The sequence below is a fragment of the Phyllobates terribilis genome, unplaced genomic scaffold, assembly GCF_046119375.1.
Source record: "Phyllobates terribilis strain yellow unplaced genomic scaffold, ASM4611937v1 Scaffold_10__3_contigs__length_209671492, whole genome shotgun sequence".
Classification (NCBI taxonomy): domain Eukaryota; kingdom Metazoa; phylum Chordata; class Amphibia; order Anura; family Dendrobatidae; genus Phyllobates; species Phyllobates terribilis.
This window is the reverse complement of record NW_027362770.1, coordinates 128,805,753-128,818,715: the sequence shown is the minus strand read 5'-3', so window position 1 is coordinate 128,818,715 and position 12,963 is coordinate 128,805,753. Positions and strand designations below refer to the sequence as shown.

General features: G+C 43.2%; 1 protein-coding gene across 1 annotated transcript in view; it reads right to left on the bottom strand.

Moving 5' to 3' along the window:
* Positions 1-5,106, bottom strand: part of RNF213 (ring finger protein 213) — a 271,043-nt gene extending 265,937 nt beyond the window's left edge. Inside the window, exon 1 of the mRNA XM_073649777.1 lies at positions 5,013-5,106. The gene's annotated coding sequence lies outside the window, so the exon portion shown is untranslated. The remainder of the gene's footprint in view (positions 1-5,012) is intronic.
* Positions 5,107-12,963: the final 7,857 nt, after the last annotated feature.

Below are 12,963 nucleotides of genomic sequence, written 5' to 3'. Positions count from 1 at the left end.
TGTGCTTATTTCCCTGAGATATATTGTTTATTTTTATTTTTTTTTAAACCCAGCAGGTCATCCTTTACAGCGTTTTTACTGCAGCTTTTCCACATTGAGATCAAACTAAAACACACATAAAAAAATCATCAAAATGCACCAAAAAGGCAAATTTTCTGGCCAGGCTTGTAATTATCTGGAAGGAGAAGAATCATCAAAAACACTGTGGGTGGTCATACCCATAGAATTAGAATTCAGACATCAGTGAACACATTCCGGTTCATGGACCATGATTTATGGACTTCCTCTGGAAGTTTCGACTCGAATATAGGCATATATGAGGTTGTTGAGTTTGGGATGGAAGACCCATGCCCAGTCTGTCCGTACATCACAGTCTGGACCATATTTCATGGACTGCTGAATTCGGCCTTCGGCCGGTGTAACGCATCTATGAAACGCTTACCATGCTCACAGTGGAAGACCTGCCCTGACCTGAGCCAATACAATATACAGTGCATTGTGAAAGTATTTGGCCCCCTTGAACTTTGCTACCTTTTGCCACATTTCTGGCTTCAAACATAAAGATATAAAATTCTAATTTTTGGGGGAAGAATCAACAAGTGGGACACAATCGTGAAATGGAACAAAATTTATTGGATATTTTTAACTTTTTTAACAAATTAAAAACTGAAAAGTGGGGCGTGCAATATTATTCGGCCCCCTTGAGTTAATACTTTGTAGCGCCACCTTTTGCTGCGATTACAGCTGCAAGTCGCTCTGGGTATGTCTCTATCAGTTTTGCAGATCGAGAGGCTGAAATTCTTGCCCATTCTTCCTTGCAAAACAGCTCGAGCTCATTGAGGTTGGATGGAGGGCGTTTGTGAACAGCAGTTTTCAGCTCTTTCCACAGATTCTCGTTTGGATTCAGGTCTGGACTTTGACTTGACCATTCTAACACCTGGATACATTTATTTTTGAACCATTTCATTGTAGATTTTGCTTTATGTTTGGTATCATTGTCTTGTTATAAGATAAATCTCTGTCCCAGTTTCAGGTCTTTTGCAGACTACAACAGGTTTTCTTCCAGAATGGTCCTGTATTTGGCTCCGTCCATCTTCCCATCAGTTTTAACCATCTTCGCTGTCCCTGCTGAAGAAAAGCAGGCCCAAACCATATGGTGGTGGCAGCATTGTTTGACAGTGGGGATGGTGTTTTGAGGGTGATGAGCTGTGTTGCTTTTACGCCAAACAGTTTGATTTTGGTTTCATCTGACCAGAGCACCTTATTCCACATGTTTGGTGTGTCTCCCAGGTGGCTTGTGGCAAACTTCAAACGAGACTTTTTATGGATATCTTTGAGAAATGGCTTTCTTCTTGCCACTCTTCCATAAAGGCCAGATTTATGCAGTGTACGACTGATTGTTGTCTATGGACAGACTCTCCCACCTCAGCTGTAGATCTCTGCAGTTCATCTAGAGTGATCATGGGCCTTTTGGCTGCATCTCTGATCAGTCTTCTCCTTGTACGAAATGAAAGTTTAGAGGGATGGCCGGGTCTTGGTAGATTTGCAGTGGTCTGATACTCCTTCCATTTCAATATGATCGCTTGCACAGTGCTCCTTGAGATGTCTAAAACTTGGGAAATCTTTTTGTATCCAAATCCGGCTTTAAACTTCACCACAACAGTATCTCGGACCTGCCTGGTGTGTTCCTTGGTCATCATGATGCTCTCTGCACTTGAAACAGAACCCTGAGCCTATCACAGAGCAGGTACATTTATACGGAGACTTGATTACACACAGGTGGATTCTATTTATTATTACCAGTCATTTAGGAGAACACTGGATCATTCATAGATCCTCACTGAACTTCTGAAGAGAGTTTGCTGCACTGAAAGTAAAGGGGCCGAATAATATTGCACGCCCCACTTTTCAGTTTTGAATTTGTTAAAAAAGTTTAAAATATCCAATAAATTTCATTCCACTTCACGATTGTGTCCCACTTGTTGTTGATTCTTCCCCAAAAAATTAGAATTTTATATATTTATGTTTGAAGCCAGAAATGTAGCAAAAGGTAGAAAAGTTCGGGGGGGCCAAATACTTTCACAATGCACTGTATATATGTCTATGAAGGCCAGATTGGCCCGGGTCAGGCTGGGTCATCTGAAGAGATAATGGTCCGTGTTTCACAGATGTGTGAACCCGGCCTCACTAAGGGCTCGCTCACACGAGCGTGTAACAAGGCCGAGTGCGCTTCGATGGGTTATTGGATAGCACTCGGCCCAATGTTATACTATGGGGCAGTGCAGATCTGCAATCTTTTTCTCATGCACTCACAGCATCCAAATCGGCATCTAATAATCAGACAATGCGCACCCATACAAGTCTATAGGTGCGTGTAAAACGTCAGACTGCATTTGGATGTCATCCGAGTGCAGTTCGATGTTTTCCAAGGACTCATTAACTTGCAATGTCGAAATTACACTGGTCTGCACCTGTCCTTAGGTTGACCTTTCTAACGGGCAGATTTTCCTGAGGCTTTTCAGACTGGATCAACCACATGTCTGCTGTGCAATGTGTGAAGCCAGCCTTCAGGCAACAAAACTTCACATCTTTTTTTTTTCCTTCACAAGAAATTAGTATTTTGGTTTTTACCTATTCAGCTTTTGGCCACATTCAGCAATGGAAGCGGCTGCAGGTAATAATGAATACAGTTAATAATCTGCTGCATGTCCATTATGTGAGCAAACTCCACATATAAAGCAGAATATGATCCCTAGTGGAAGAGGATTGAGCACCGGGGTTCACTGACAATTCCACGGCAAATCTTTCATGTGTGCATATACCTTAGGCCTCGTGTGTTGCATTAGTTTTTTTCACGGATACTTTGCGTACCCATTATAATCTATGGTGCTGTTCACATGTCTGCTATTTATGGACCGTGTGTGCAAAACACATATGTCCGTTTTTTTTTGTTTTTGTTTTTTTACAGCAGCACAGATGACAAAGGCCAATAAAACTCTATGGGCCGGTGAACAACATGTACAGCACAGAGATGGCAGCAGAGTATAGTCCGTGCTTAACACTGCAAAGGAAAGGAGAAGCTTTGTCATTTAGTCATTTCCTTATCCATCCGTGAAAAACACTGATTGTAGAATGGGAGAAACGGCCAGGCGGACGACACGCTGATGGGAGAAACGGCCAGGCGGACGACACGCTGATGGGAGAAGCGGCCAGGCGGACGACACGCTGATGGGAGAAGCGGCCAGGCGGACGACACGCTGATGGGAGAAGCGGCCAGGCGGACGACACGCTGATGGGAGAAGCGGCCAGGCGGACGACACGCTGATGGGAGAAGCGGCCAGGCGGACGACACGCTGATGGGAGAAGCGGCCAGGCGGACGACACGCTGATGGGAGAAGCGGCCAGGCGGACGACACGCTGATGGGAGAAGCGGCCAGGCGGACGACACGCTGATGGGAGAAGCGGCCAGGCGGACGACACGCTGATGGGAGAAGCGGCCAGGCGGACGACACGCTGATGGGAGAAGCGGCCAGGCGGACGACACGCAGATGGGAGAAACGGCCAGGCGGACGACACGCTGATGGGAGAAACGGCCAGGCGGACGACACGCTGATGGGAGAAACGGCCACGAGGACGGTAGGAATGAACACCTGGATGACACACTGATAGGAGAAATCGACACATGGATGCAAAACACTGATGACACCGGTACCATTTTTTCACATATGTGTTTAAACACAGATAAGTGAATGGGGCCTCAAAAAAGGGTTCAGTCAGATGTATTTTCAATCCGTGTGCACAACAGACCAATGGCAGCCTCAGGGCCATGTGCAAAACACAGCAGCATGAACTATTCTAGTGCACAGAACGGCAGGCAGTTCAAAGCGCCCATCTGCAATGGAGTTCGTGGACGTGACTGGCAAGACCTTTTACAATGTGAGCCTCCCTTAGACCACATTCACACATTCAGTATTTGGTCAGTTTACCTCAGTATTTGTAAGCCAAAACCAGGAGATGGTGATTAATACAGAAGTGGTGAAGTGTTTCTATTATACTTTTCCTCTCTCCTGATTTTGGCTTACACATACTGAGGTAAAAAACTGAACATGGAAGCGCGGCCTCACACACGGCGAAACTGTTGAGAAAAATAACATATGTATATGTGTATATATATATATATATATTCAAGTTTATGATTAATTGAAGGGTTTGTCCACCATTTTATCCACTCTTAATTACCCAATTGCTTTCTGTCCTTAGCCTCCCAGACCAGCGGCGCTCCTCAGCGCTTCACCTTTCCATACCAGCAGATCAATGGGGTTTCTTCCACTCGTACGGACAGTGAAGGCTGCGGCCGATCAGTGACATTACATCAGCAGACCAGCGAGAGGCGCAGTGGGGTCGGTCTGAGAGGCCTTTTTTTTTTCTTTTTTTTTTACATTGTGCAGCACTCTGAGGTAATTAATAAGAGATTAACCAGTAGCTGTCCATCTTGTTTTCCCAGCACACTGCAAGTATACCCTATATATGTGTCTGGCATATGATACCAATATATGGCCTACATTGGTCATTGACTCCTATTAGGAATTGGAGGAAGGAGGATGTTGCATAAAAATACATGCTGTGTGAATACAGCCCTGCTATACTCTCAGTGATCCCTGCAGGTATGTCAGTGAGCTCCAGCAGGAAAAACCAGTCCTGAGGAACAGATTTTTGTCATATGTCTGAACTTTGTCCTTAGTTTATGAGCTTAGTCATAAAGAATGCAGCCCTTGCAGGCAGTCAGCCAGAGACTGCTCTCCTCATCATCCTCCCTGCACATCCTGCTGGTAGTTATCAGCCTGATCACATGACCTGCTGCACTTTATACTACAGACTTGCACAATGGTGGCAGAGCTGCAGATCATGCGACTTTCTGACTGCAGTGAATGTGAACATCCCCCTGCTCCTCAGCACAGCAGCAGAGATGTCTCCTCTGCCAGTAACAGGACACACAAAGAGCAGGCACCCACCAGCATCCAGCACTTCCGTCTTCTCACAGGAGAGGGGGGGACAGAGACGAATCAAGTGACCCTCCCCAGCCAACCAGCTCTGACTGTGGGAATGGCCGAGCCACCAGTAATCCCCACACTTTAAAGTGGCAGAGCCCAAATCCCCATGTGATCCCTCCAATGTCTATGCACAGCAGGTCCTCTCCCCTTTTGGACTGTTTGACATTTTTCATTTTCCTCTGAATCATCCTCTGTCATTTAGGTTATTTTACATAAATAGAATATGGTGGAAAAATATCAAAACTCATTATAGTTGCAAAACATAAAATAATTGCATTGCAGCCGTTCTCCCTTCAGTATTATAATGGATCGGGGCTGATCGCAGCGATATATTATCTCCATTGGGCCACGTTCACACGTTCAGTATTTGGTCAGTATTTTACCTCAGTATTTGGAAGCCAAAATCTGGAATGGGACAATCAGAGGAAAAGTATAATAGAAACACGTCACCACTTCTCCAAATCAAGCGGTGCGCATAGTGCTGGTGCACATAGTGCGCCAGGGCAAAGTTTGGTCACACCCCAATCCACACCCATTTACCACTATCTTTCTCTCCCCGGCAGGAGGAGTTGTCAGAGGGGCGCTGGCAGTGAGTGAAATTCAGCAGACAGCCAAAACTGCAGGGCATAGACCAAAATCCGGGACTGTCCGCTGTATCCAGGACAGTTGGGACTAGAGATGAGCGGGTCGATTCCCGGGTCTCCAGTCCAGCGTCCAGATCAGTGCTACCTGGCGGCTGGACAGGAGGCCGCGAATCTATTACCTTCCGGGGCAGCGCGACGTCATCTGTGAGTCCTGCTCATTTCTCGTTGGGACCTGTAGATTATTTTTTTGTTCCCTCATTCGCAGTCGGAGCCGCCAGAACCTTCCCATCTCTATTGTAGCTTCATTATACGACATCTGGCTTTTTTATGTCTGTAAGGCCGTGTTCACACGTTGCAGAAATACTGTGTTTTTTGTTTTCAGCAGATGTCCGCACCAAACTCCACAATAACAATCATCTCCCCCTTATTTGATGCGTTTCTGGTGCAGATGTGATGCTGCATTTTTAATATGCTTTTTATAGTACAGAAAAGCTTTAATTCTGCACTTAATAAAGTATCTGTGTTTTTTTTAGACTCCACATAGAAGCATCTATAGAAAAAAAAGCAGCAAAACCGCACGGTTCAGCCGCATCCTTGGGTGCACAGTGGGCACTTTTTTTGTTAAAATAGTTTTTATTAAGGATTTTTTACATAAATGGTAAAGAAAAAGATGGGAGACATATTATAAATACACAGTAATATAGAAAAGGGGGAAGACGTATTATAAATACACAGTAATATAGAAAAGGGGGAGACGTATTATAAATACACAGTAATATAGAAAAAGACGGATTATAAATACACAGTAATATAGAAAAAGGGGGGAGACGTATAAATACACAGTAATATAGAAGAAGTGGGAGACATGTTATAAATACACAGTAATATAGAAAAGGGGGGAGACATATAAATACCCAGTAATATAGAAAAGGGGGAAGACGTATTATAAATACACAGTACTATAGAAAAGGGGGGAGACGTATTATAAATACACAGTAATATAGAGAAAGAGGGGAGACATATTATAAATACACAGTAATATAGAGAAAGAGGGGAGACATGTTATAAATACACAGTAATATAGACGCAAACAAGAACAAAATAAAAGCAAAAATGCGAAATTTAAAGGGATGAAAGATATAGGCAAAATAATGGATGGAAAGAGTTAAGGATGAGAAGGGGGAAGGAAAAATATGGTTTATTAAGGAAAATGGGGAAAAACGGAAAAATAAAAAATTTAAAGGGATAGAAGGAAAATGAAAAAGATTGGGGTGTACAGGATAGGTAAGGGAAAGGGGTTACTATACACATAAAATATAACATATATAAAACATTTAAGAGGTAGGAGGAGAAGAAAAGGAACGGGAAAGGTAAAGAAAGAAAAGGGAAAGGAAGGACACCTGTAAAGCAGGTGGAGAGACAAGAATATAGATAAATACTAACTTCTAAATAATGTAAAATACTGTTTGTTGAATTCTAATTGCGGGCACAATTCTCATGAAATCAAATCCACTGTGCTTCCACAATTAAACACAGCAGAATTTTTGTGCAAAAAAAAAAGAAAACACGCAGCATTTACACTACATGTGAACACGGTCTAAATTTTGAAGCAAAGTGGATGTGATTCCATGGAATCTCTGCCTGTGTTCTGAAGACGCTGCTGAACTCTGCAGTTTTGGTGCATTTTTTCACTATAGGCTTCTTCTGAAAAAAACGCATGAAGAAAAAAAAAAACGCAGCATTTTTAAGTGCAAAATCAAAGATTTTCTGTACTATTAAAAAGTGTTAAAAATTCTGCTTCATATCTGCACCAAAATTGCATCAAGTAAGCGGGAAAACATATAAAAGAAACGCAGCAAACACCAATAATCAGAGAAGATTGTTATTGTGTCATATGGTGCGAACACCTGCAGTAAAAAAGCATCAGAAATAACACAGCATTTATGCTGCGTGTGAACACAGCCTCAGCATTACAGTTTAATTACATTTTTTATGGGTTTAATAGAGAAAAAATATCAATCACGCATTGTCATTTACTGATCCCTGTAAATAACCTGATTGCAGTAATGTGTGGGTCATTACGATTACAGGGACACCAAATATGTTCATGTTATTTTCTGATTTGTGATGTTCATTATTTTTTACAAAACGCATTAAAAATGACAATATTTTTTTCATTATCAAGTGTATTTTATTATTATTTTTTAGCAATTTCATAGGCTGAAAAAATCTCTTATTCTCCATGTAGAATAAAAATACATATATTGTACACAGCAGTGTATTTCCATTAGTACATTCAGACTAGTCAGAGCCTGTAGTACAGATCAAGTAGACAGAATTCTCCTAATGACATCACTAGAGTTTGTGGTTCCGTAGTTTAGGTGTGTGTCAATTGTGATTTAGTGTGTGGGTTCAAGACCAGGGACTCACAGAAAAATTAACACATTTTTGTAATTGCTCATATATTTACTACTTTTATAGGACCATAAAAATTATTTTCTTCACTTCAGCATACAGGCACCATAAAAATACATTGTTATACACAATGTATTTCTATGAACTTATATGAGCTGCTTCTGGAGTCATTGCCTGCAATGTAGAGTCAAGATAACCAAATCCTCCCTATAATCATCATTGAGAGCTGTAGCTCAGTGATGAGCTACAACCTCTGGACACTCAAATCCCAGTAGGATGTAACTTCAAATCACTATGAGACCTGATCACAGGAGAAAGAAAAGGTAAGCAAGCAGCCCTGCCCCCCTGAGAAAGAGCTAAAAAAACATCTGAGAGGTGAGTATAAATAGAAGCCGTGAAGGGACAGTCCCGCCAAATACAGGACGTCGGCAGAACAGCTGAGCCATGACGGGACAGTCCCACCGAATACAGGACAGTTGGGAGCTATGCTTCTGCATTTATCACCCACTCCTTATTATGGCTGTCAAATACTGAACATGGTCATAGGCAACATTCACACCTTCAGAGCCCATACACTGTTTTTAAAATGAAAAAATGATTAAATGAAGGGGAAGGAAGGGGTTAAAAAAAATCCTAAAAGATTTACACTCCTGTTCTCCCACAGTTTCCCAGCCACTCTTTCACTTGCTCCCTCTGCACTTTAGAAGCTGACTAGACCTCATGTGATCATGTGCGATGCATGTCAATGATGTGTGGCGCTCCACGCAGGATGGAGCCGGTATATAAGTGAGGGTTCGTGCACACCACCATAAAAATTGTATGAGTGCTATGCGTCGTTTTGACAGATAGCACTCGTCCCCATGTTATTCTATAGGACTGTGCACACGTCCGATTTCTTTCCTAGGACCGGGTCGATTCAAGGAAAAAAATCGCAGCATGCACGAGTTGCCTGCGATTATTGGATCACACTCAGCCATTCATGTGTAAGAAATCGGACCGCACTCAAATTACATCCAGTCTACAAATGGAGATAGAGAAGCTGGAGATTTTTATTATTCTTCACATCCGAGAAAATCAGGTCCAACTCTGATTAGAGTGTAATTAGCATAATCGGGGAAAAAACGATTGTGTGACCCTAGTCTACGGTCAGTATTTGGTCAGTATTTTACATCAGTATTTGCAAGCCAAAACCAGGGGAGCAACAATCAGAGGAAAAGTATTGTTACACGGACGCCGCTAGGTTCAGATAGGGTGAGACGGAATTCATGAATTCTTTGGATTCCTGGGGGAACCGTTACTCAGGGCGACCATAGGCTGCAGCTTCTCTCAGGCACATGATAGATTCAATTGCTGACCAGACACATCTGACAAGAGTCTTTTTCAACAGTTTAACAGTTTCTTGAGCAACTGGCTCCAGTAACAGTACAGTAGTTTCTTAAAAAGGCACAGTATTACAGTCTCTTCAGTAGCATAATTAAGCTTAGATTAGATCTCTTAGCAGCACACTTCTTTGCATACACAACCACAGGCTTTTTCTTCACAAGGACACAATAGTACACAGCATTCTTTATCCTGCATGGAGATGGAGGGAGGAAGAGTTTGATGAAGGAGATGATCCCTGTGACACAATTTCTTCCAGTCCTTATCTTCCTGCCCAATAATACTCTGCACTGTTAGTTCATGGAGTTTATCTGACCTGTGTTTAATTTCTCTCCTGATCTGAATCCTGTTCAGTTGCCTTCTGTCAGATCCAGATAACACACCACCTCTCTCTTCGGCTTTAGCCAGACTACAATAACAAATTCCCCACAATTCCCCTGGAGCTCTGCTAAAACACTCCCTGTCCCTTGTGACTGTGTTAACCCCTCTAGTTGCTGGATGCTTCTGAAGCAACAGAACTACTTCTGCATGTCACACTCTTCCCTTCTTTTTGAATGTCGTCCTCGACATTCGTCTTAATTGGTCAATCTGACCAATTCTGAGACAGTGGTGAAAGTTGAGTAACTTTATATACAAAATGGCATTGTCAAATTGGCATAACATTTATAAACATTTATAACAACCTATTCTACAACCTTTTTTTGTAGTACTCCTGTAAGAAATAAACAATTAACACAATCAGTGTCTCTTCAGCTGGAGCTTTTCGTACATTTCAACCAGCTCTCTCTCTCAGTAGGCCTTAACGGTTGTTTCTACAAAGTCTTTTAAGGAAAATCAAAGCATGAAAACAAGTCTTTCCACCAGGCAACATCTTCCATACAGCCTCTCGGTGGTGAATACCATTCAAGTGGGCTTACCTGGTCCGCAGACAGAGATACCTGTTTCCAGTCGACAGTCCTTGGCACTTGACTCGGTTCACCAAGTGTCTCGTACGTCAGCATCACGGGCCTCCTCACGTCTTGACTCAACATCCTCCTGGTGGGTTGTTCCTCAGATACCATGGGTTCTCTGGTTACAGGAGTTTCTTCCACCACACTCATTTCCCGTGCTTCCTCAGATGCTCCTGGATCTGCCTCTGTAAATTCCTGTACTTCTCCTGAATCTCCTGTTTCCACACAGTCTGGTAATTCCGCTCCTCCTGAGTGTCGATCGGTCTCTTCAGTGATCGGTATTCGATCATCAGATCTGAATTGGACTTCATCTGTACTTCTTGGTACAAACTCTGGAGCCTCGGGACTTAGTTCACTCTCCTGAGGATGGTTCATCCCTCTCCTTGCCGTACAAGAAATACAGCGGTGTGCTCTTCCTCATCGGAACTTTCAAGGTCACTATCCACCACCGGAGCTTCAATCTGTGGTGGTCTCTTAGTCGATTTCGGTCGATGTCGGTCTGCTTCTGGGAAGTCTTGCTGTGGTGAGAGATACAGGGTAGTAATAAATTCCGATGGACTATTCTAGTTTTCTTGCCCCCTCTTTCAGATCAGATTTAATACACTGGACTGTCATCGGCTTTCCACTTTACGAACACATAGACCTCGTCTTCCCAGTACGAACAAAGTTATCCTGGACCACCTTTCTCACGTACGTTCTTGACTAGCACCCGGCTTCCCGGTGCCAACTGTGCCCCATAACATTTTCGATCATAGTACTCCTTACTCTTGCTCTGTCCTTGCGTAACCACTTTGGAAGCTATGTTGTATGCCTCTGCCATCCATTCCTTCCATTTCCGAACATACTCCAGATACGTTCTGTAAGTCTCTGACACCGGAATATTGAACATGATGTCGATTGGCAGTCTTGGCGATCGTCCATACAATAGGAAGAAGAGTGAGTAACCCGTTGCATCGCTCTTTGTACAGTTATAGGCATATACCACTTTTGACAGAGAACTCTTCCAGTCTTTCTTCTCGTCAGCTGTTAAAGTGCGCAACATCGACAATAATGTCCGGTTAAAACGTTCCACTAGTTCATTACCCTCTGTGTGATAGGGCGTTGTGTGGGATCTCTGAATTCTACAGTACTTTCCTAGCTTGGCAAAGAGCTGGTTCTCAAATTCTCTTCACTGGTCGTGGTGCAACCTTGTAGGGAACCCAAACCTCAAAGCAAAATCAGTGAAGATCTTCTCTACCGCTGTTCGACCAGTTTTATTGGTGGTGGCATATGCTTGGCAAATCAAGTAAAATGGTCCATCACCCCCAATATGTATTCGTAACCACCCTTGCACGTCTCGAGATGTAGAAAGTCTATTGAGACCATCTCAAACGGATACATAGTTTGGATGTTGCTCATAGGTGCCCGGGTTGATGTGTTGGGATGTTTATCTTTCAGACACCTACACTCCCTGGTCACGTACCTCTCAATATCTCTCCGCATGTACGGCCAGAAGAAACGTTCACGGATCAAGTTGGTTGTCCTTTCCACTGCCAGGTGTCCCATGTTTTCATGGAGTTCTTTGAAGACCAACTTATGGAATACTCTGGGTAGTACCAACTGCCGGTTTTGTCCTCCTTTACGATACAGGATACTGTCTTCACTGAGGTAGAGCTTCGTCCATTCTTTAACTAAAACAGATACTGCTGGTGACTCATTATCTCTCTCCCGTTTACTTGGAAACCGATTTTGGTCCACATAAAGAAGTATTCTACAAAATATCTGATCTTCCCGTTGTGCGCTACAGATTTTTCCTTTTGGTAGTTGTTGAATGGACAGGGGGTGATCTTGTTCTCTCGTTTTTATTGTGGTTTCCACCGTCAACAAACACCACAATGGTGTGTCTTCCTCTTGATAAGCTTGCACTGCTTGGGTAGTGCTCTCAATTGCTTCCAGACTGACTTCCTCCAAGCATTCTTGCAAGAACTCCTCAGGCTCTAGTGGCATTCTCGACAATCCATCAGCATCCGCATTGCATTTTCCTGGCCTGTACTTGATGCTGAAATTGAAGTCAGCTAGTTCAGCGACCCATCTCTGACCCATTGCATTCAGTTTGGCTGTAGTGAGGACATAGGTCAAAGGGTTGTTGTCAGTGTATACCTCAAACTCTTTGCTGTAGTAGAGATAATCTCTAAATCATTCACAGATAGCCCATTTCAATGCCAGGAACTCCAATTTTCCGGAATGTAAATGGTAATTCTTCTCGGCGTCTGTCAACGTTCTAGAACCGTAACCGATGACTCTCAATTTTCCATCTTGATGCTGATACAGGGCAGCTCCCAGTCCAACTTGAGAAGCATCACAATGAAGAAGGGGGCCTAGGACTGATCCTTGAGGGACCTCGACAATAAGGGGAAGGGGTACTAAAAGAATTAAGTAATGTGATAGACAGACCGCTGTATCTTATATTCAAGCACTCTGTATGGACAGGGACTGTCCCACTAGACTGGCGCCAAGTAAATGTGGTACCAATATTCAAAAAGGGGTCTAAAAGTGACCCTGGGAACTATAGAGTAGTCAGCTTAACGTCTGTTGTGGGTAAAT